Here is a 24766-nt window from a genome sequence, read left to right as displayed (position 1 = left end):
GTCTAAGACAAATTAACTATGATAACCCTTCAGTTATCAGTGCTATACACCTAAGTTAGAGAGACAACTGGTATTCAAGAGGACATAAGTCCAATGTTATGCATGGACACATGGAGAACTAGGATGGCTACCTTGTCCTTCCTGAATCCTTAAATATTTTGTTATTAAGAGTTCTGCATTCCATGCCTTATTGTGAAAAATATAAAATAATCCAAGTGTTTTATATATATATAAATATGTGCCTATAAATACATATGTGTGAATATGTATATACATATATACACAGGTGTATATATGTATATACATATAGGCTTGCTTCTTTTTCAGATATATTCATGCTGACTCCAGGCATACAAAATGCTTTCTTGACCCTATCCCTTATTGGACTCCACCCATTTCCCTGAATTCAGCAATTTTAGCTAAGAAACAGTAACTAAGTTAAAAAGGACACCCTGTTGAACTAAAATACACCTTTCTAGAATTTAATTGGTTATCTTTAAACTCTTTTGTATATGTATATACATATATACACGTGTATATGTATGTATATATATACACACACATATACACACATGTATATATTCATGATTTGGAATAAATGAGGTGATGATTTGAAATATATATAATTGCTAAAATAGTTTATGACTAATGTTTGCTTTGTCAAACCCTCATTCCTGAAAAATCAATCAAAATTTCAGGTACATTCTGCTACTTGATGGATCATTTAAACATTAATAGAGGGATTTCATTCAATTGTCATTTAAATGCATATTTTCTGATTCTATAAAAGCTTTCCAATGCAAGAGGCTTGATGTTATAACACTAGCTCATTATGCCACAGTGTATTTTCACAGGTAAAGAAAGCTTTTCACGATTTACTGACTGAGGACAATTAACCCGTTCACAATCTAGAACCCGAAGACTGCATCTTCTGAGAACATCAGAGAAAGACTATCCTTGCCATTCACACTGCAGAAAAACTTCAGAATCTTGAACCTTGGGTTCACAATCTCACAACTCAGAAGGTTCCCTCCTCACTCTAGAACTGCACACTTATTGCAAACCTTTAGGTAAAGAGAACCAGGGAAGTTCCTCCCAGAAAAAGATTATATCCTTGAAGTGCACAGTTTTTGCTAAGATCATGGATCAAGACTTCTGTACTATGATGCAACTCTTATTTTTCCATTTTTTTTGCATCACTTATGCCTCTGTGAACAATAGAAGTAAAAAGGGGGTCTGTTATGTGCACTCACGGGGTAAACTTTTACTTGTGAAACCTTTTGCAGCCAGACTTACGTGTGCCTAACCTTATGCTTTGACAGATGAAGATGAGAAATTGTAATGGTACCTATGTTGCCTCATAATCCATCAGAAACAGAACATTGGTCTGCTACTCTTAACCTATGTCATGGGTTAAAAATAACATTGCCATGAGTTTTTCACTTTTCTAGAAGGGCATCATTTTTATGGTCCTTTTCTTCCATGGTTTGAAGTAAATAAGGCAAATGATTACAAATGTCTTTCTCATGATAAGCTCTACTGCAAATTCTACTGTAAAGACTGTGGTTACACAACAGACTTTAAATTATCTTGTGAAAGTTATGCTATAGAATTGCTCTAGATTAATTACTGGCTAAGCAGAGAAATATCTGTGCAGCTTCTGGCACTTCTTGTTTCCCATATAATAACACATCATACTGGATATTATAGATATTCAGTTGTAGGAAACTAACAAAGAAACTAACAAAGTTACTACTTTAACTTAATTAAAGTAAGTAAACTCTTTGTCTAGCCCAGTCTTTATTTGATTTCAGTTGGTTTGATTTACGGGGATCATGGTTAAGGAGCATACTCCAAACTCTTGGTATCGTTGTCCTGATAATCATAATAGTAGTCTCTCTGGTGCATGGTATTCTCTCAAAGTTTTAAGTGTTTTCATGAAGCCATCTCTAGAATGTCAAATTGTCTCTCTTCAACTGGAATGACAAGAGCTGAAAGAAATGTGTGATCATGAGTGCACCATAACCTGTAAATGATGTGCTGAGACAGGCAACCAAAAATGATGGTAACTGAGAGTGGCGCTAAGGCCCTAAGTTTTGGTCACGCTCTCACCTAAGTGAGAACCTGGCCAGAAGAGGGGAGATTTGAAACAAATTATGGTAAGCTATTTTTTGGACTGAGCTAATGCACTAGGCCACAATAGACCAGACCAAACCAAAAGGCAGTAACTTGTGCTAAATGTGTCATAATCAAGCTAGGACTTTAAGGAAACATATAGATCCTAGAACAGATCAGGTTTTGTTTTTTTCTCCTGTAAACAGGACATTCCAGCATAAGGGGGTACCCTCTACTCTAACCTTTACGTAAAATAACGGGAAATCCTTCTTCTCACCTTACAAATCCCACTGTTCTGCTATTTCCCAGTGAGTTTAAAGACCAAATAAGTACATTTATGATGGTGATGGTGATGTCAATGAATAAAATTTTGGTCAATCTTTCAAAATTGCTAGGATAACCAAGAGGGGGGATTGTTAAATCAAGTTTAGCTTAAAGATACCTTCTTACATATTTTAAGTTCAGCCTAAAAGGTTTCTCTGTTCATCATGAACTATAACCTAAATAGTGTTGTAAACATACTGTGGCCTACTCTTGTGCCAATCACCAAATTTTGGTCAATCAAAGGTGGTCAACTGTTTAAACACTGTTCAAATAAGGTGAATACTGAGCTGTAACCAATCTGGTTAATTCTGTACCTCACTTTCACTTTCTGTATGTCACTCTCCTTTTCCTGTCCATAAATCTTCCACCACATGGCTATACTAGTGTCTCTGAGCCTACTCTGGCTCGGCAGACTGCTTGACTCATGAATCATTCTTTGCTCCATGAAACACTTTTAATTTAATTTGGCTAAAGTTTTTCTTTTAAAAACTCTTACAAACTCTAGTTCAAAGTTCACTTTTGTCAGTATTTTTGATGCCACAGATTTGTTATCCTTCTTATCAGTTTTTCTTTATTTCTTTCTCTACAAACTCACTCCAAATCAAACATAAATTTCTATTTTCTCAAGCTCCATGCAAGCCACTAAAAAGTAGAAATTGTTTTTATAAAAGTAACAAAAAGATTGCTGATAAAACACTGTGGCCCTTAGCCATAGTATATAAATAACCTGATTTTTAGTGTTTTTGTCTTCTGGAGAGAATGCTAGAAACACTCAGATTCTCAGGAGCCTGGGAATAGTCTTGGAAGTGACATTAGACTTCAATAGTCTATGGAACACAAACAGATGTGGTGCAAATATTTAGACCTTGGCTCTGGGGAGCTATGAGTTTCTAAATACCTATTGGGGCGGAGTAGAAATGCACATAATTGGCCATGCCAAAAGTAGTAAGGTATTTATAATTTGGTGAAATTTGAGACTTAATGAGGAAGAGAGGAATACAGAGAAAGCTTTTGTATTTAATATGGAAACCCAATGCCTGCAAGGACCAAGCTGGGAATCAAAATGTATGACACAGTCAGGTGGAAAGTATATAATCTCTCAGTAAGCAATTATGATCCATACAACTGTTTGTTAGCTTCAGAAAATATACACCCATTATTTTTAATCTACCAAATTCTCAAAAAAATCAGAACATCAGATTTTCTCTGTGTTAATATTTGAATACATAGTCCATATTTGCCATCCATTGTACTGTTTGTTTGTGCCTGGAGTGCTGATAAGAGAAATAAAAGATCTGAATTTATGCACAACGTTCAGTGTAGAAGAGAGTTCTCTGCACTCCCTGTGTTATCATTTCCAAGGTCAATGAGATAGAATCCTGAGTAGAAGAATTATCCAAGGGCAAGCGATCTTAGACCAAGCTCAGAATTACCCAGTGGGCTCTCCACTATTGTTTCCAAAATGAGTGTTGCCTATATAACAACTAAGGTAACTTAGATGTTAGCTATAGTAGAATAAATACAGGTGAGAAAGTGTGATTATTGTATATGATTCTGTTTATTTTCATTTTGTTTATTCAGGATTTTTTTGTGAAAATGATTTGCAAACCAAAATTACTTCATATAGCCATTTTTTAAATTTTGATTCTCTTACTTATCAATATTTATCACAGAAGTTATTATATCTCCAGAGACTTTTCTAATTTCAGCAGTGCTCACCACTCTCTCTTCCCTTCTGTCTCTTTTTCATACTGGTTCCTGCCATTGCCTCTATTGTAGTGTATCATGACTTATTTATTTGAATGACCATTCTACTGTGAACTTCTTAAGGGCACAAAGGCTGCATTTTAACCACTTTTTTTTTTTTTTTTATCAGTTCTTTACACTGTACCTGGCACATAGTAAAAAAATAGCCAGTATTTTTCAATTGCATAAAATATGTCATGTGGGCATTTATTTAGCCTGATGGTATTTAATTAAATTGTGTGTTTGGAGCCAGGTGTGATGGCTCACACTTGTAATCCCAGCTCTTTGGGAGTCTGAGACATGCAGATCATTTGAGTCCAGGAGTTCAAGACCAGCCTGGGCAACATGGTGAAACCCCATCTCTACAAAAAATACAAAAATTAGCAAGACATGACAGCACATGCCTGTAGTCCCAGCCACTTTGGAGGCTGAGGCAGAAAGATCACATGAGCCCAGGGAGGTTGAGGCACCAGTGAGCTGTGATCACACAACTGCACTCCAGCCTGTTAAACAGACCAAGACCTTGTCTCAGAAAACAAAAAAGAAAAGAAAAGGAAAAAAATGTGTGTTTGGAGGACATAATATGTGAAGTTTCCGGTTATAGTGTGAAGTATTAACTTTGTCTATGTTTATATTCACTTTGTCAATCACCCAGTGACTCAACTTCCTACTTAGTAAAACTGTAAACTACTATAAAATACTCTAATTTTCTGAAAGTAGCAAGGTTTAGTTTCAAAAATATTGTATTGTGTCGAGAAACATAGGTTTGAATTCCACCTTTTCCTTAACTTATTCTGAAACTTTAGGCAAATTGCCTTTTGTTGGCTGTTTTCTCATGGGTCAAATGGTAAAAATAATATTTCTTATACCTACTACATGGAGTTATGTGGGAAATAAATGCTGCCCAACACAAAATGGTGGGGAGTTTAATCATTGATGTAATATATACTTTGCATATAGTCCTAGTAAATCTATTTTTATTTTTATTTGACAACATATTTAAACAATTATTACACGTGGTGAATTAGAAGATTAATCATAAATCCAGATTTATATGTAACATGCAGAAAATCTTTTTTCCCAATAGAGTGTTGTCCAGTTTTTATTTTAATTTACTGGTTATAATACAATAAATGTAATATAATACAATTTCAAAAAAAAGACCTAATTTAGGAAGCAAATGACTGCAATTCACCTCACAAAACTAATATTATAGCACTTACCAGTAACGTAACAGAGAGTAGATTTGCAAAGCATGTTTTCCAGATTGATATATTAATGCATTCAATTATACAATTATTATACCATTATTAGCTAATTTTGATTACTCAGTTTTATACTTTGTTCAATATTTACTGTGTGTTTAATCTGAGAACTGGTCATTGACATATTTGTAAAGGCAGGGTTCAGAATACCCAGTGGTCAATAAAAGACCTTTCTCAGTAGAACTGCACTAACTACTCAAAACATCAGTAATGGAGTTTTGATTACTTTTCTTTTCACATATAGTATTTGGAAGTGCCAAATTCAGTTGATAATTAATGGTTTTAATTAAAGCAAAACAAAACACTTACTTTGGAGAAAATCTAAATGAACCAAGTCAAAAGGGATATAATAAAAGAAGAATGAAACTACTGTAAATAAAAAGGCAAATTCAGCTCAATATGCAGGGAATACATCAATGACGCAAAAAGTGCCTGCCACTTAAATGTTATGTGAAACAGAGATAATGTACTGGACTTGCTATCTGCTCTCCCTCTTTCTATTCTCTGAGTGATAATTAATAGTCACCAAGGTTATTTTTTAAAATGTCTATGAGCTGATTTTATAAGAAATTCCAAAACAGCATTGTAAGGATATACTAGAATAACTGGCTGCCACGTCAGAATTACCCGAGATATTTGTTAAAAATCTGATGCCTGGACCTTGTTCAAAGGATTCAGACTCAGTCAATTTAGGCAACTTGAATCTGTATATTAGTGATCATCTGTGTGCTCTGATTTAGGTGATCCAAGGATAAGCATAATGGCATGCTACTCAAGAAATGTCTCAAATATACAAGTCTTCCTGACTCTAGTATTTTTTCCCTATTTCAAAAAAGCACACATCATATTTTTCAGAAAAAGAAAAAACCTATTTCATCATGGTAATTACTTGCACATTCACAACAACTCTTACATTGTTTGCTGTACCATGCCAAAGCTATCAAGAACCTTAAATACCCAAGATCTTTCTACTTATGCTTAGTCTTGAACTTTCCTGCAGTACATATTTCAGCAGACCAAGCTCCCCTCTGTCTCTCACATATGGCATCCTGGTGTCTGCTTTTGTGTCTTTCCTCATTAGAATGCCTTGTTTTACTTATTCTCATGTCTTTCTACAATCCTACCCCATTCATCAGGAAAACTGATTTGGCTATTATTGTACCCCCTGATGCTCCCTTTCTTTTGTCTTCTAGAATATTCATTCATGGCCAGTAGAGTTCAACATTTAATTTTTCAAATTATTTTGTTTCCTCAACTAGAGTATAGACCTACAGACTCCCTGAACAGAGTGCCATTCTATATAGTATTTCTTTGCATGTCCCACAGAATGGGAAACGTACTGAAATTATATATTGCTCCTTGACTTGATGAATTCACAATCTTGTTAGTTCATGGAAAGACATATTTTGCAGGTTAGTAAAAATGAGCAGCAGTGAGTTATTACCATACTTTGTTTTTATCTTTCTTCATGTCATATTTGTATAATATAAGCATAGCTAAGTAGTTTATAACATGGCTCAAATGCAAACTGCCTGTTATTATATAAATCCTGCCATTTACTAGCTAAATGCCTTTCATTGTGTTTCTTATATCTGGATGCATCAATTTCTTCATCTATAAATTTGACAAACTTTAGAATCTGTCTAAAAGAGTTATTGCAAGTGTTTAAATATATGAGTAAAGGTGCTTAGAAGAACGCTTTGTAGGCCGGGCATGATGGCTCACATCTGTAATCCCAGCACTTTGGGAGGCCGAGGCAGGCGGATCACGAGGTCAGGAGATCGAGACCATCCTGGCTAACACTGTGAAACCCCGTCTCTACTAGAAATACAAAAAATTGCTGGGCGTGGTGACACATGCCTGTAATCCCAGCTACTCAGGAGCCTGAGGTAGGAGAATCACTTGATCACGGGAGGAGGAGTTTGCACTGAGCGGAGATGGCTCCACTGCACTCCAGCCTGGAAACAGAGTGAGACTGTGTCTCAAAAAAAGGAGAGTGCTTTGTACATAGTAGATGCTGAATAAATGTAAGCCTTGCTACTAACTACTTCTGATAGTAATATTTTATGATCACAGTAGTCATAGGAATAGTAATAGGAAGACTGATGATGAAAACCTAAGCATTAGCAATTTTAATCTCCTTTCCATGTGTTTTTATTCCCTATCTCTACATTTTCTGTAACTGGAATGACTTTTTCAGAGTTCTTTTTACAGTGTCCCATGCCCACCAGTGAACTCCTAATTATTTGTCAAGTCTCAGCTCATATGTCTACTCTGTGGAAAGGAGACAGATTGATTGTTCCTTTCTCAGTGTTTTTAAAGCACTCTGAATGTTCATCTATCATAGCTCTTCTATGTTTGGAGCTGCGTGTTTGATTACTTGTTTGCATATCCCCCACTTCTGCCATCATGCGAATTCTTTGAGGAGAGGAAGTGGTTTTATTCATCTTTGTATCCCCATGGCCTAGCATAATATCTGACACAAGCTTAATCAATGTTGTCTCAATAAATGAATGAATTTTACAACTATTTAAATGCAAGTATTAATGTTGAAAGACGTTACCTTGTTTCTTCAGCACACAGACATTTTATCATCTATTCTTCCTTAGAAATTAAGAGTAATGGTGACCACGTCAAACCACACTACAAAAGAAAAGACCTAAGTTATTTGTAGGTTCCAATTGTTTAAAGGCATTTAAGTCATTTTGAAGATATTTTGAAAGATTAAGGAAAAAAAAATGACTTAAGAAAGTGAAGAATAAAATGCAGATTCTTAAAACACAAAGGAATGTTCTCTATTTGACTAATATATAGATTTAATGAGCTAATTTTATTAAGAAAAAAACCTGTAATGAACACTTACAGTTACATATAAAATCTTCACTATGCACAGACAACGAAATGAAAGCTTCCAATTTAGAATGTCTATTCACATTTTCTCAAGGACCTGAGCATATATCTTTTCTAGCTCTTTTCATTTCTTTACTAGGTAATCTGCAGGACACTGTTCAAATAATAAAGCAAACTAGACCTGCTAATACCAATTATTGACATTATCACTTAAAATGCCAATGATCGTGGCTCAGGTATAAAAGGTAAATGTGGACTTTCTAAAAGGGACATAAGACTGTAGAGAACAATGAAGTTTTGATAGCTCTGAATGATTTTGAGGAAATTACTGCATGTACTTCCAGAGAATTTAAAAGTCACTTCAAGTCTATTCTATGTGAATTTCTACAGTTTAATGTTATTTTTAAATTTCAAGTCCAAAGGAAATACACCTTTATTGAAATCAATAATTTTCAAATAGCTTTCATTCTCCAAAACGATCTAATCTAAATTCCCTTAAAAGTTTACATTTTTAAAAACCACATGCCAATAAAAAACTTTTGCAGCAAATTGACTTTGCTTATTTTTTCCCAACCTGACTGCAGTGTGAGTTTCAAAATTATGGTCTTGGAAATATTACTGGATTGCATTCTAAAATTTATCTCCAGTAGATAAATAATAATGACAGTTCAAGAGTTGTTGTTTCTTACAGCTAGAGAAAATAATTCACTCTGAAAAAAATTAACAATCTAAAAATTTGTGACTTTCAATTACTTATTCATAAATCCTCCAAATCAACAAAGGAAAGATTGGTCACTAAGTAGAAAAGCATGTCATTCATAATTTTTAATTTTTGTATGAAAATTAACTTAATTATTTTTCTACAGGGATTTTCAGAGAAAAGCAAAATATAAGACATAGGTTCTATGCTTCAAGAAATGTGTTACCAAAACACAATGAGCAATCTCACCTACTTCCAAAGTTTTGTCTATAGAACGCTACACAGAAAATTTACAAATGTTTTTTACCTCTCCAAACCTCACTTAGCACCAGCTTCATATATTATTTAGTGATCTTTCCCACTTGAATGCGTCAAAGACTTCAAGAATTAGCCAGAGTATAATTTAATTTAGTATCACCAAAAAGCAAATGGCATTTCCACTCATGTTCACTTTTGTAGTCAATGGCAAACTCATCTACCGAATTCAGAAACCTTGGAGTCATCTTTAACTATTCCATATGTTTAGCTCTATACCACCTCATTTCCAATCTAATTGACCATATCCAATTCTACCTTTGGCATTTATTTTTAATCTGATGTCTTCCTCATGCCTACTGTCCCTGACTTTGTTCACAAAACTCAAGCAATAGACCTTAATTTTTTTAAAAGTTTGTTTTCTTCTGTTTGTTTTGTTTTGTTTTGTTTTGTTTTGAGGCTGGGTGCAATGACTCAATGTCAGCACTCTCAGAGGTAGAAGTGGGAGAATCACTTGAGCTCAGGAGTTTGAGACAAACCTGGTCAATATAGTGAGGCACTATCTCTACAAAAATTAAAAATTGGCTGACTGTGGTGATGTGTGCTTATAGTTCTAGCTACTCGGAAAACTGAAGGGAGAGGATTGTTTTGATCCGAGAGGTTGGGTCTGCAGTAAGCTAGATTGTGCCACTATTCCCCAGCCTAGATGACAGAGCGAGACCCTGTCCCAAAAATAAATAAACAAATAAATAAATAAATACTATTTTGACATAATTTTAGACTTAAAGAAGAGTTTTAAGGATAGCACAGAGTTCCTGTATATGCTTCACCCAGCTTCTCCTAATGTTAACACCTTATTTAACCATGGTACATTTGCCAAAACTAAGAAATTAACATCTGTACAATACATCTAACTAAACTACAGACTTAAGTAGATTTCATCAGATTTTTAAATAATTTTTATTTTCCATGATTCAATTCAGGATATCACATTGCATTTAATAATTGTGTTTGTTTAGTCTCCTCTTGACTGTGATAGTTTCTCAAACTCATTTTTCCATGATTTTAATATTCTTGAATAGTGCTGGTCACATATTTATAGAATGCCCCAAAATTTGAGTTCATCTGATGGTTCCTCATGATTAGATGGGTGTTATGCATTATTGGAAAGAATGCCACAGAAGCGATATATGCTTCTAAGTGCCTAGTGTCAGGGAGTTATATTATAGTGACATGGCTTATAATTTAAGGTGTTAAACTTGATCATTGTTTAAGGTAGTGTTTGCCAAGTTTCTCCATTTTAAAGTTACTATTTTTCTTTTTGTATAACCTGTTCATTTGAATTGAGTCATGATGTCTGTCTTGCCCTCAAGGGAAGGGAAGCAATATCAACTGCATAAATAATTGTAAAAGATATTACAGATGTACATTAATATTATCCAGTAATTTCTGGTAATATTTTAGGGAAAATACTTGGAGGGTCTGCAAACATCTTGTTTCTCCTTAAAGTTTCTTCCACTAATTTTATAATTTATTTATGGAGCTTGCCCACAGAATTTATTGTTGCAGTTATCTAATGGTGATTTTCTATTTTCCTCTTTCATTCTACATTAACTTTTTGGAACTCTTTAATAAAAGTTTTCCTTGAATGGCCATGTATTTATTTATTGAATAAATTATTTATTTCAGTATGAACTCAGATATATTTATATTGTTCTTTGGATTAAAATCTAATACTATGGTTATCTATTATATTGCATAAATTGCTCCAGGCTTGATAATTAAGAACTCTTTAAATTGGTACCTTATAACTTTAACATACTTTATTCTTGCATTTTCTTTTTGCCTTAATTCCTTCCTTTCCTTCTTTATTTTGAGCACGTTATTAGTTTTTGTCAATATAAGATGCTCCAAGAATATCTTATATTTTCCCTGTCCCAACCCTTATAATCAACCATTTCTCCAAGGATCCTTGTATCCTTTTATTGGAGAACGGTATTAGAAACTAAGATAGGTGCACAAGATGTGCTTGTTGCTACTATAGTGTCATTCCTTCCAAAATAAGGCCATATATGAGAAGCCCATAGCTAATATTACACTTGAGTAAAAAATTGAAAGTCTTTGACTGGGGAGACATGTGACATATTGAGCCACCGGCTGGAGAAGCCAAGGGAGTGCTGGCTTTATACCTCCCATAGCCCCAGGCTGCACAGCACATGGCTCCAACAGTCCCCTTTCTTCTGCTTGAAGAGAGGAGAGGGAAGAGTGAGGAGGACTTTGTCTTGCGTCTTGGATACCAGCTCATCTGCAGCAGGATGGGGCACTGATCAGAATCATGAGGCCCTTGTTCCAGGGTCTAGCTCCCAGATGACATTTCTAAACACACCCAGAAAGGAGGCCACTGCCTTGAAGTAAAAGACCCAGTCCTGCCAACGTTCATCACCTGCTATCTGAAGAGCTCTTGGACCCTGAAAATCCAGCAGTGATACCCAGGTACTATATCAAGAACCTTGGTGAGCCTCTGAGACTTGCTGGCTTCAGGTGAGATCCAGCATATTACCAGCTGTGGTGACTATGGGGCAAAACTCCTCCTGCTTGAAAAAAGCGGAAGGAAAATTAAGAGTCTTTGTTTTGCACCACAGGTACCAACACTACTACAGGGTGGTAGAGAGCCAAGCTGGCTCCTGGGGTCCTCGATCCCAGGACTTGCTTTTTGGATAGCATGTCTGGACCTGCCCTGTTCCAGAGGGGAGCCTACTGCCCTGAAGTGTGACTCCAAGGACAGGCAGCATTCACCATAAGCTGACTTCAGAGACCAGGTGTCTTAAGTATACATCTATGGTAGTCTGGCAGTGTTCTTCATGGCCAGGGATGGCATTGGCTATGGGGCAAGGCTCCTCTGCCTTTGGAAAGAGGAGGGAAGTGTAAGAAGGACTGCATCTTGTGGTTTGAGTGCCAATTCAGCTGCAATACAATATAATACCAGGTAGACTTATGAGATTTTTTACTCCAGTCCCTGACACCCACACAGTGCTTCTGGACGTAGCAGAGACCTGGGAGACATTGCTGCCCTGAAAAGAAGGACATAGGCATGACAGGCATTGCCATCTGCTAATTGTAGAGCTCCAGGACCTTGAGAAAACATAGGCAGTAGTCAGGGAGAGGTTACAGCAGGCCGTGGGTGAGTCCCAGCCCTGTCCTTGCCTTGGTTAAGCTTATGGTAATCCACTGTCATTCTCCAAGCTCCATCTATCTTCTTCACAGGCCAAATGGAATTGTGGAACAGGGATGTGTTGGGAATCACAACCCCTGCACCTTTCAAGTCCTTGATAGTGGCACTGATCTCCACAATCCCTCCAGGGAAGTGATATTGTTCATGATTTACTATTTTTCTAGATAGAGGCAGCTCCAATGACTTCCATTTGGCCTTTGCCACCATAGCCCTCACCCTACCACTTAAGGAGCCAATGGTGGGGTTCCACCAGCTGCTAAGAATGTCTGTGTCAATTATGCATTCTCCCACTGAGGAAAGCATCACACAATGAGTCCAGGGACCCACTGGACGCACTGAAAGTTAAGACCTGAGCTAAAATACCCTGAGCTAAAACACCTGACCTCCATAAGCCCCTACTTTAACTGGAAGACCACCACAATGACACTTTGGGTCCCCTGGAATCAACATCAGCTCAGAGTCAGTGTCCAGCAGTCCCCGAAATATCTGATCATTTCTCTCTCCCCAATTCACAGTTACCGTGGTAAAAGGCCAGAGGTGTCCCTGTGGAAAGGTTGGCAAAAGATTAACAGCATAAATTGTCAGTAGTGTAGTGGGATCCTACATCAAGGGGACCAGGCCTCCCCTTCATTCAAGGGGTGAACATGTTGCCTCCAAAATCCAAATAGGCCCACTAGGCATTGTGACTCTTTCTTGGTTATAGGAGGGGCCAAATGCAGCAACTTATCTTTCACCTTAGAAGAAATATGTTGACAGGCCTGACACCATTAGACCCCTAGACATTTTACTGAGGTAGAAGGTCCTTGAATTTTAGTCAGATTTATTTCCCATTCCCTGGCAGGCTAATATCTCAACAATAAGTCCAATGTGTTTGCTACTTCTTGCTCACTGAATCCAATCAGCATAATTTCATTAATGTAATGGACCAGTGTGATATCTTGTGGAAGCAAAAAAGTGATCAGGGTCTCTTCAAACAAAATTATGACACAAAGCCAGAGAGCTGATATACCCCTAAGGTAGGACAGTAAATTGAGAAAATGACCAAAAGGGGGAAATTGTTAAAGCAAACTAAATATGGCCTGAGAAGGACTCCGTATGTCTATATTAGAGTCCTTGTGGACAAACTGCAACCTAACTTAATAGGTAGACAAGATTGAAAGCCTAACTTAGGAGTATGTACCTGTAACAATAGCTGAGTCTTGGCCAATCCCAGCAGTGGTACTTTCACCATTCATACACTATTGAGTGTTTAAACCGTGTTCAAGTGAGGTGAACACCAACCTGTAACCAATCCTGCTGTTCTGTACCTCATTACTAATTTCTGTGTGTCATTTTCCTTTTTTTGTCTATAAATCTTTTTCCAACATATGGCTGCACTGGAGTCTTTGTGAATCTGCTGTGATTCTGGGAGCTGTTCTATTCACTAATCGTTCATTGCTCAATTAAACTCCTTTAAATTTAATTCTGCTTAATTTCTTGTTTTACCAAAGAGAAAAACATTATACTAAGTTAAGTAAGCCAGGGACAAAAAGACAAATACCACATATTCTCATTTATATTTGGAATCTAAAACAATTGATCTCATAGATAGAGCATAGAAAGTACAAAAGCGGTTACAGAGGGTGGGGAGTGGAAAAATGGAAAAATGTTGATCAAACTGTACAAAATCTCAGTAAGAAGTAATAAGTTTTTTGAGATCTATTGCACAACAAAATTAGTATTGTTACTAATTGTATACTATACATTTGAAAAGTGTCAAGAGGAAATTCCAAATGTTCTTATCACAAGCATAAGTAGAGGTGATAGATATGTTAATTAGCTTGATTTAGTTTTTTTGTATTGTACTCATAAATCATTACCTCATTTTCTATCCCATAAATATATACAATTATAAAGTGTCAATTTACAATAAAATAAAAAACAATTTTTATTGATTATTTTTATTTCTACCACTTATTTGATAAGACATTGTTTTCATACCTTCCTTTACTTCTTTAAGCATTATTTCCTTTAGTTCTTATATCAGATTTATAATGACTACTTTAAAGTCTTTTAACAATCTGACACCTGGCCCCTTTTGCAGACAGTTTCTTTTGCCTGCTTCCCCCCGCCTCCATTGGAATATATCACACTTTTCAGTCTCAGCCTGTCTCAAAATTTTTTGTTTAAAAAGAGACAATTTAGATAATATATTGTAGCAACATGAAAACTTATAACATTAAAGGGTTAATGTTGTCATGGTATTGTTGTTTGTTGGTTGGTTTTTCATTTATTTTTTTAATGATTTTGCTGAATTGATTGTGCGAATGTTTTTCCTGCAATACATAACCTCCTTTGTCCTGAATCAGATTTTTTTTTTTTCTAGTTTTGATCTTTTAGTCTGGCTAATGAGGGGTCACCTCTATGTCAGGTTAGTCATTTATTGGACACAAATTGTTCTTTAGCACTCTTAGCCAGTTACATTTTCATTCTCCACTGTTAGATATATGTATGTGGCTGCATTGTAGTTTTATGAGTTTATATGTTTCCGTATGTTCATCCAGAAACTAGATTAAATTTTCCCTCTTGTATTGTTCTTGTGATAGCATATTCTTAGAAATGAACACAGTCTTTTGTAATCATTGATATTTTTAGAGTAACTAGCCAGCCATGAGCAGAGCAGGAGAGGGCACCACCCCCCACCAGAAATGTCAGATGACCACTAGGTGATAGTCATGGTTCTTAAACTCTCTCTCTAAAATAAGAATTGGTCACAGTTGATGCCAGGGAAAGGCAGTTTCTGAATAGATAAAAAAAAAGTCTGAAGCTGGTGATCAACAGCTTCCTGATAAGATCTTGGGAATTGGGAAAATAGGCTCAGGCACGCACACTAAGAGGCAAAATGGTGGAGTTCGACTGATATATGACCTTCCTATAGGAACACTTAACTGGTAAGAAAAAAAACACCTAAAATGAGCGTGCACACAACTTCAGCAAACACGCTGTGCATACGACTCCTCTCAAGTGCTGGCTGGCCACCACACATGCAGAAAACCCACCCCAAGGAAAAATTGAGGGAGGAGAAATGCAAACTCTAAACCACACCAGTGTGTAAAACCCCAGGTCACAGGCTGAACAGAGCACTTAGATCTTTCAAGTTGCCTGCTTGGCCCTCTTCCAAGTGTACTTCCCTTTTGTTCTCTAAAACTTTTTAATAAACTCTCACTCCTGCTCAAAACTTGCCTTGGTCTCTCACTCTGCCTTATGCCCCTCATGTGAATTATTTCCTTCGAGGAGGCAATAATCAAGTTGCTGTAGATCCATAGAAATTCGCTGCTGCTAACATACTTTGGTGCCTTGTGACTGGGATACATGGATACATTCCCTAATGGTAAGACACTTCTGCACCTCACCTTGTTTAGCTGGAAGTGTTCAACCCTCCATACACAGTTTTCTGCTCCTCTTTCACTGCCCTACTTACTAACAAACCCCAGAACTATTTATTTCAGCCACAGTGACTCTGGTTTTCCCAGCTGATCTCTCAGCTGACCCTGATGGGTGGTTTGCGGGGGTGGGAAGAAGCTCGGAGTCTGCACCATGTAGACCTGAGACACTAATGGCCCCCCTGGATAGGAAGGCTGGTGATAGTGGTAGCACTAAAGCCTAAAATTGTGCAATGTCTGGGGTTTCCTCTGCTTTTTCATCTAAAATTGGCTCTTTTCCAAATCCCTGCACAATCTCCACTCCTGTTTTCTCTGTGTGTATTCTGAAATGGCCTTGTGCACCCACCAGACTGTACACCTCAGGAGCAAGTTTGCTTTTCTCTGCTTTCATCTTGCATGCCACACAACTTCCTTCTCTGCCTTAAACACACACTCACTGTTTGTTATTTGTGCACATGTGGCTCTTGCTTTGTTTGCCTGGAAGAGGACAGGCTCTCTTGTGGATATTCCATGAGATTTATACTTGTTTTTACATGACCAGCTCAGATGACCTCTAAACTTTCCCCTCTCTGTTGGTTCACTGAAGGGACAGACACTAATCAGTCCCTGGTAATGTCTAAATACCCCACATCCTTTGGGAATGGGTGCCTGCTTAATATTTACCCAACCTCTCAATTCATCTTTTCCTCTCCTGGAAAATAGGATTTTTTGCCCTATTTCTCCTGGAAACACTACCTAAATCTTTAACTAATAACCTCAAACTGGACAGTCCCACCTCAAGGGTTTTAGAAATAACCCACACTTATTCAGACAAGCCCTAGAAAGCAATCTAACCAAGCAATCTCTGTAGGGGAATAACTTCTACAGTATGTGGATAATCTCTTTATCTTCTCATTCACAGGACTCACACAAAAACATGTAGTAAAAACTGTACTTTCAAACAGAAGGAAAATTACTTTTGTCTAATTAAAAGGGTATAAAGGTAAATCATTGTTTTCAGTAAGGCAGATTATAAAGAAAATATATTTTATATAAAAAATTTTGTATGATAAATACTTGTCCTAAAGTACAACGACTATTTTAAAAAGAGGGATGTTTAGGACAAGTCAGAAAGTCTAAGCACATTGTAGTTGGTCTATGTAAGTCATAAAACAATTGTGAAAGAAAATTTATTTTAAAATGTTATACAATTTTAAAGGTTATTAAGTCTACTGAATACTTTGAAGTCATAAATTCCTACTGTGACTCTTAATAACTGTACAACTTGCTGGCTTTAAAGCCATTAATTTTTAAGTAAGACCTGAGCACATATGGAGTTAGCCATGTCTCCTAGCTATGCTGGAAAGAGTCAGACTTTTACTGCATTTTGACATGTCTACTCATCTTAAAACATGAGGAGCCATCTCTACTTGTGGCCAATTCAACAATGTCTTCTACTAACTGAACTGAAACTTGTATGATAGGCTATGTATTGCCTAACATATTTATAGTAACTGGCAATCTCTCTTTTCTAGTATGAAACTACAGGCATTCTATTTTGCCAGGGTGAGGGGAGATAGCAAATTAATTGCCCTTCTCATGGGACTCTGCATTATAGCTGATGAAGGAAATATATTTGCTGGAATCACAAACCCTCCTTGACCTATAGCCTACTCTCAAAGGAAATAGCCAATAACATTGACACTAGGGCTAAAACTTTAACAACCATGCAAGATCAAATTGACTCTTTAGCAGCTGTAGTTCTCCAAAATTGTCAAGAACTAGATATGTCCACAGCAGCACAGGGAGAAATTTGTTTAGCCTTAGATGAAATATGTTTCTTTTGGATAAATACATTGGAAAAAGTACAAAACAACATCAGACAACTCCTAAATCACGTCTCCAGTTTATGGGAACAAGCCTCTCAGGGTTGGTTAAACTAAGAAGGAATCTGGGAATGGTTCTTCTGGGCTCTTCCTTTTTTATGGCCACTTGTTATTCTCTTACTTTTGTTCTTTTTGGTCCATGACTCCTAAATCGAATAACCTGATTTGTCTCCTTTTGTCTTTAGGCTACCCAATCCAGATCATCCTCCATGAGGTATACTGTCTCTTCAATATTCAAGAGTCATCCCTCTACAAAGGACCCCTAGACTGCCCATCAGTAGAATACAACAGAGGCAAAATCATTCCCTTTTCTTTATTGGACCCAGCTGGATACCACTGTCACTAACCTACAGATCCAGCCTGCCCTGACTGCTACCAAAAGGCCAAGACCCACAGAACAACCACCACTGCCCCTCTGTCAGCAGGAAGCAGCTATAGAAGGCAGATCTTCATCCATTTTCCCAAAGAATTGGGTCTTGGACTCTTGAGAGGGAAATGTTAGAGTAGGTAGATAAACAAGAGCAGGGCAGAAGAGGGCTCCCACAGGAATGTCAGGGGACAATCACGTGATAGTCAAGTGGTTGTTAAACTGTCTTGCTAAAACAATAATTGGTCACAGCTGGTGCCAGGGAAAGGCAGTCTTCCAATAGATAGAAAATGCCTGAAACTGGTGATCAGCAGCTTCCCAGTAAGATCTCAGGAGTTGGGTGAGTAGGCTTGAACATTCAGAGTAAAAGGCAAAATGGCAGACTTTAACTAGTATATGACCTTCCTCTAGAAACGCTTGACTGGTAAGGGAAAATACACCTCAAATGAGCATGTGTACAACTTCAGTAAACACTGTGAGCATGCAGTCTCTCCCAAGGAGTGGCAGGTCACTGCACATGTAGACATCCTTTTCCAAGGAAAAATCAAGAAAGGAGAGACACAAACCCCAGAACCATGCCAATGTATAAAACCCCAAGTCAAAGGCTGAACAGACAGTTGGATCTCTCAAGTTGCTCAGTTGTCCCTCTTCCAAGTGTACTTTACTTTCTTTCATTCTCTCTCTAAAACTTTTTAATAAACTCTCCTTCCTGCTCAAAACTTGCCTTGGTCTTTCTGCCTTATGGCCCTTGACTGAATTATTTCCTGTGAGGAGGCAAGAATCGAGTTGCTCAAGTCCCATATGGATTCACCAGGGCTAACAGTATGACTGGTACTATTTTTTTAAACCTGGCATTTTTGGTGTTATCCCTTAGTCAGAGTAGCTCATTATTCAACCAGTATTTTGTCAGAGGTTGTATTTGAGCCCTTTTTGCCTGTGAGGTCTCCATCCCTGGTTTCACAGGTCTGTTTGTAACTTGAGTAACAATTTCCATTCTGTCTTATATCCTGCTTTCATTGTTCCTGAGCAGCTAAAGCTTTGTGTGTGCAAAATGCTGGACCAGGTGTTGACTACGGACCCCGTAGTACTGTTCTTGTGTGTCCGTTTTGTTGGTTCCCTCTGTTAAACTTCTTTTTTTTAATTATTATTATTATACTTTAAGTTCTAGGGTACATGTGCATAACGTGCAGGTTTGTTACATATGTATACTTGTGCCATGTTGCTGTGCTGCACCCATCAACTCGTCAGCACACATCAACTCGTCATTTACATCAGGTATAACTTCTGATTGTTCTTCTCTTTTCATTGTTGCTGCTTGCTTCATGGATTTAGAAGTTTTCCGTTAATTTATCTTCTTCAAGATCTCCCTCATGATCAACAATGTCCTTAGGTATGAAATTCTCCAAGCTGTGTTCCAAATAGAGCTAGTTGCCTCAGGAAGAGCTGGAGGGATTTTCATCTTTGAGGCCTTCATTTCTGACTTACTTCTACCCATGGCCATTACACAATAACTAAGTGTAGAGATAGTGGCTCACTTTTCTAAGAGTGAAACCCCTACTCTGTGAGTGGGTATGGTAGGGAAATCAGGAATAACAATTGGTCTTCTCTCCTCTCTCTCCTTGGGTAGAGCCTCTACTCAATGAGAAACTTTGGGCAGGACTGTTATAGTTCCAGTAATCTCAGCTTGCTGCACCTGGGAAAGACCTTCTATGTTACAAGTGACAGAAGAGACACCAGGACCTCTATGTCACATTTGACTGAAGTAGAATTCTGAAACACATGGCTGAGTTGGGTGGGGGGGAGGGAAGCAGGCAGCCTTCTGATCCCTGCCACATCTTCTGGAGTAGAACTTCCATAACACAGATTTAAGCAGAAGAAGTTATGATAATCAAACAGGTTACAGCTCAAAGGCCATAGACTCTCAATATTCTTACACAAATCAGTAGTTTTTTTTTCTGAATTAATGTTTTCTCTCTTGCTATATGCCCTTAGGAAAATGCCAGAGATTTTAAAATTATTTTTAAGATAATTGTATCCAGTTAAATAATTTCTTGTTGGGAGAAAAGTTTGACATGCTCTTCACTCCTTCATTTCAGAAGACAGTCTATCACTTTTTAGTTTGCTACTTACTTGTTCTGTTTCATGCAGGGATACAGAGAGATGGATGAACTAGATTATCATGCTGTCGTCTTCCCAGAATCTACACATACAACTTTTTCATAGATAAAAATATTGTGATTGAAATCCAAGTGAAAGAAACATTTGCCTTAATGAACAATTCTAATCAACTATCTAAGAATTTTTTTTATAAGAATAGATATAGCTTGAAACTGTATGACCATGAATACATTTGAATTCCTTTAACTTTTTAGGCCAAATAAATGTTTTATGTATGTCCTTTAACTGATGATGCTACTAGAATATATACAGAGAGAAAATATCACAAAGCTTTATTTCTTGTGCATTAAAAAGTTGGGATAAATAACGTTAAGAAAGAGTATATTATTTTAAAAGGATTGGTCTTTTTCATGTGAGAATTTATCTACAATAAATTGATAGAGTTCACACCAAGAAGACATACTGAGCTGCATTTTATAACGTTTAAAAATAAATATTAGTGTTATCTGACTTTATTTTCTATTGGTATTTTAGTTAATTCAATAGTGTACTTTATTCTCTTTACCAATAGTGTGGCGTTCTAGCAGTCGGTATAACAATAAAGTTTCAGTTTGGATCACAGTCCTCTTATATTTATGATTTTTGTAACAATATTATCTTAATTTCTATCTTGCTACAAACAACATTTGGTTTTAATATTTTCTAACGTTTTCTTTTCTAGACAATTCCAAATAACATGTCAGAACTGGAAATTCAATCCAAAATTGTTGCAAAAACAATAAAAACCCATCACAATAATATGCATCCTATTACGTGGACAAATTGATTCTAAATTCACTATAAGAAATGCTGTGAGTTTCTGAATGTGTAGTTAATCTGAGCAATAAATTATAAAAGCAATCTCAATTCCATCTGATTTTCTTGTGTATAATATGCAGTAAACTTTCTTGGTATTTATTAAAAGTGATTATAGGTACAAAATGGCTGTCATGTAGCTGCAAGAAATAGTTGATCTCAGCTTGATAAAAAGTTTTTAAGGTACTTAAAAATAACTTGTACTATCTCAGATTGTTATATCCTTCAAGATGATATATAAATTTGCATTTTTAGCTTTTACTATTTCTTATAAAAATTTGCACATAAAATTTAGTTTTGAATGAAGTTTCAGATTCTCCATTGACCTACTGCACATTTTACAGAAAAAGCAGGACCTTATAAAGTGGAACACTGATATTTTTCAGTATAATGTACATTTTATCTAATTTATTTTTATATAATGTAAATTATAGGTTAAATATAAACTATGGATGGACGTAAGTGTGCTTTTTCTACTGAACAAGTAAGCATTGTGAACACAGTTTGTCAAACCTCTCTGTTTCAAAATTCTATAGCACAGTAATGTGTTTAAAGTCAAGATATTTGTTTGCAAATATACCTTGATCTAAAATAATTTCATTTAATTAATTTTATTTGGTTTCTTAAATGTCCACTTAACACATCTTAAAGAACTAGAAAACAAGATCAAACCAACCCAAAGCTAGCATAAGAAAAGAAATAATAAAGGTCAAAGAAGAAATAAATAAAATTGAAATAAAAAATCACAAAAGATTAATGAAAGAAAAAGCTATTTTTTTAAAAAAGTTAAACACAGTTGACAAACCTATAGCCAGACTAACTAAGGAAATTAGAGAAGAAACACATAAATAAAATTAGGGATGGAAAAGAGGACATTACAACTGATACTTTAGAAGTAAGAAAAATTGTTAGTGACTACTATGAGCAACTATATGCCAAAAAATGGAAAAATCTGGAGGAAGTGCAAAATTCCTACATAGATAAAACCTACCAAAATTGAACCAGGAAAAAATCCAAACCCTGAACAGACCAATAAGAAGTAACAATACTGAAGCTGTAATAAAAAGTTTCCAAGTAAAGAAAAGCCTAGGACCCAATGAACTCACTGCTGAATTCTACCAAACATTTAAAGAACTAATACCAATCCTACTTAATCCCTTCCAAAAAAATGAAGTATGATGGGATATTTCTAAACTCATGCTAAATGGCCATAATTACCCAGAGACCAAAATCAAACAACGACATGTCAAAAAAATATAAAAACTATAGGCCCATATCTCTGATGAATACTGATACAGATCCTCAACAAAATACTAGCAAACAGAATTCAACAGTGTATTCAAAATATCGTTCATCATGACCAAGCAGGATTTATCTTCGGATGCAAGAATGCTTCAACATATGCAAATCAATTAATATGATACATCATATCAAAAGAATAAAGGACAAACACCATATGATCACTTCAAATGATGCTGAAAAATCATCTGATAAAAGTCAAAGTCCCTTCATGATAAAACCCTGAAAAAATGGGTATAGAAGAAACATACCTGAACAAAATAAAAGCCATATGTGACAGACCTGCACATGGTATCATACTAAATGGGGAAAACCTGAAACCCTTTCCTCTAAGATTTAGAACATGACAAGAATACTAACAATTACCACTGTCACTCAGCAACTCAGCATAGTAACAGAAGTCCTAGATAGAACAAATAGACAAGAAAAAGAAATAAGGGACATCCACATTCAAATGGAAACAGTCAAATTATCTTTGTTTGTAGAGGATATAATCTTATATTTGGAAAAACCTAAAGACTTCAGCAAAAAAACTATTACAACTGATAAATTCAGTGAAGTTGAGGAAACAAGATCAACATACAAAATTTAGTAGCGTTTCTATATGCCAATAGTGAACAATCTGAAAAAGAAATTTAAAAAATAATTCCATTTACAGTAGCCACAAATAAAATTAAATACCTAGGAATTAACTAAAGAAGTGAAAGATCTCTACAATGAAAACTATTAGACACCGATGAAATAATTTAAAAGGACCTAAAGAAATGGAAACTCATTTTATGTTCATATAATGGAAGAATCAATATTGTTAAAATGTCTATACTACCCAAAGTTATCTACAGATTCAATGCAATCCCTACAAAAATATCAATGGCACTCCCCACAGAAACAGAAGAAACAATCCTGAAATTTATATGGAGCCACAAAGGATCAAGAATAGCCAAAGCTATCCTTAGTAAAAAAGAATAAAGGAGAAATCACGTTACCTGACTTGAAATTATACTACAGAGCTACAGTAACCAAAACAGCACTATACTGACATTAAAACAGACACATAGACCAATGGAACAAAATAGAGAACCCAGAAACAAATCCATACATCAACAGTAGACTCATTTTAAACAAAAGTGCCAAGAACTTACATTGGAGAAAGGACTATCACTTCAATAAATGGTCCTGGGAAAACTGGATATACATATGCAGAAAAAAAGAACTTGACTTACATCTCTTGCCATATACGAAAACCAAATCAAAATGCATTAAGGACTTAAATGTAAGACCTCAAACTATGAAACTCCTACAAAAAGCCACCTTTCTAGGACATTGGTCTGGGCGGAAAATTATTGAGTAATACCCCACAAGCATAGCCAACCAAAGCAAACATGGACAAATGGGATCACATCAAGTTAAAAAGTATCTGCACAGCAAAGAAAACAATCAATAAAGTGAAGAGGCAACCCACAGAATAGGAAAATATTTGAAAACTACCTATCTGACCAGGAATTAACAACCAGAATATATAAGGAGCTCAAACAACTATATAGGAAAAAAAATCTCACGATCTGATTTATCAATGGGCAAAATATTTCAGTAGACATTTCTGAAAATGCAACATACAAATGGCAAACTGACATATGAAAAGGCACTCAAGATCATTGTTCATCAGAGAAATGCAAATCAAGACTACAATAAGAGAAACGATCTCATCCCAGTCAAAATGGCTTTTATTCAAAACACAGGCAATAACAAATGCTGGAGAGGATGTGGAGAAAAGAGAACCCTCATACGTTGTTGGTGGGAATGTAAATTTGTAAAACAACTATGACGAATAGTTTGAAGGTTCCTCCAAAAACTAAAAATAGAGCTACCATATCATCCAGCAGTTCCACTGCTTGATATATACCTAAAAAAAATTGAAATCAGAATTGAAATCAGAAAAAATCCAAGAGATTTCTTCACTCCCATGTTTGTTGCAGCACTCTTCACAACAGCCAAGATTTAGAAAGAAAACTTGTGCCCTTCAACAGATAAGTGGATACAGAAAATGTGGTACTTATACACAATGTAGTACTACTCAGCCATAAAAAGAATGATGGCCAGGCATGGTGGCTCATGCCTGTAATCCCAGCACTTTGGGAGGCAGAGGCAGGAGGATCACTTGAGGTCAGGAGTTCAAGAACAGCCTGGCCAACATGGTGAAACTTTGTCTCAACTAAAAATACAAAATTTAGCTGCCCATGGTGGTGTGTACCTGTAATCCCAACTACTCGGAAGGCTGAGGCAGGAGAATCGCTGGAACCCAGCAGGTGAAGATTGCAGTGACCCGAGATCACTGAACTCTGGTTTGTGCAAC

General features: G+C 36.3%; 1 long non-coding RNA gene across 1 annotated transcript; it reads right to left on the bottom strand.

Moving 5' to 3' along the window:
* Nucleotides 1–644: 644 nt before the first annotated feature.
* LOC126945956 (uncharacterized) lies at nucleotides 645–23698 on the bottom strand. The gene is made up of 3 exons (XR_007722561.1): nucleotides 23556–23698; nucleotides 8014–8093; nucleotides 645–1991 (listed from the first exon to the last, which is right to left on the bottom strand). It is a non-coding gene; the product is annotated as an uncharacterized LOC126945956 (long non-coding RNA).
* Between the last annotated feature and the right edge of the window lie 1068 nt (nucleotides 23699–24766).

Source organism: Macaca thibetana, chromosome X (assembly GCF_024542745.1).
Source record: "Macaca thibetana thibetana isolate TM-01 chromosome X, ASM2454274v1, whole genome shotgun sequence".
NCBI lineage: Eukaryota > Metazoa > Chordata > Mammalia > Primates > Cercopithecidae > Macaca > Macaca thibetana.
Note: the sequence above shows the minus strand (reverse complement) of the source record. Positions and strands in the feature narration are given on the sequence as shown.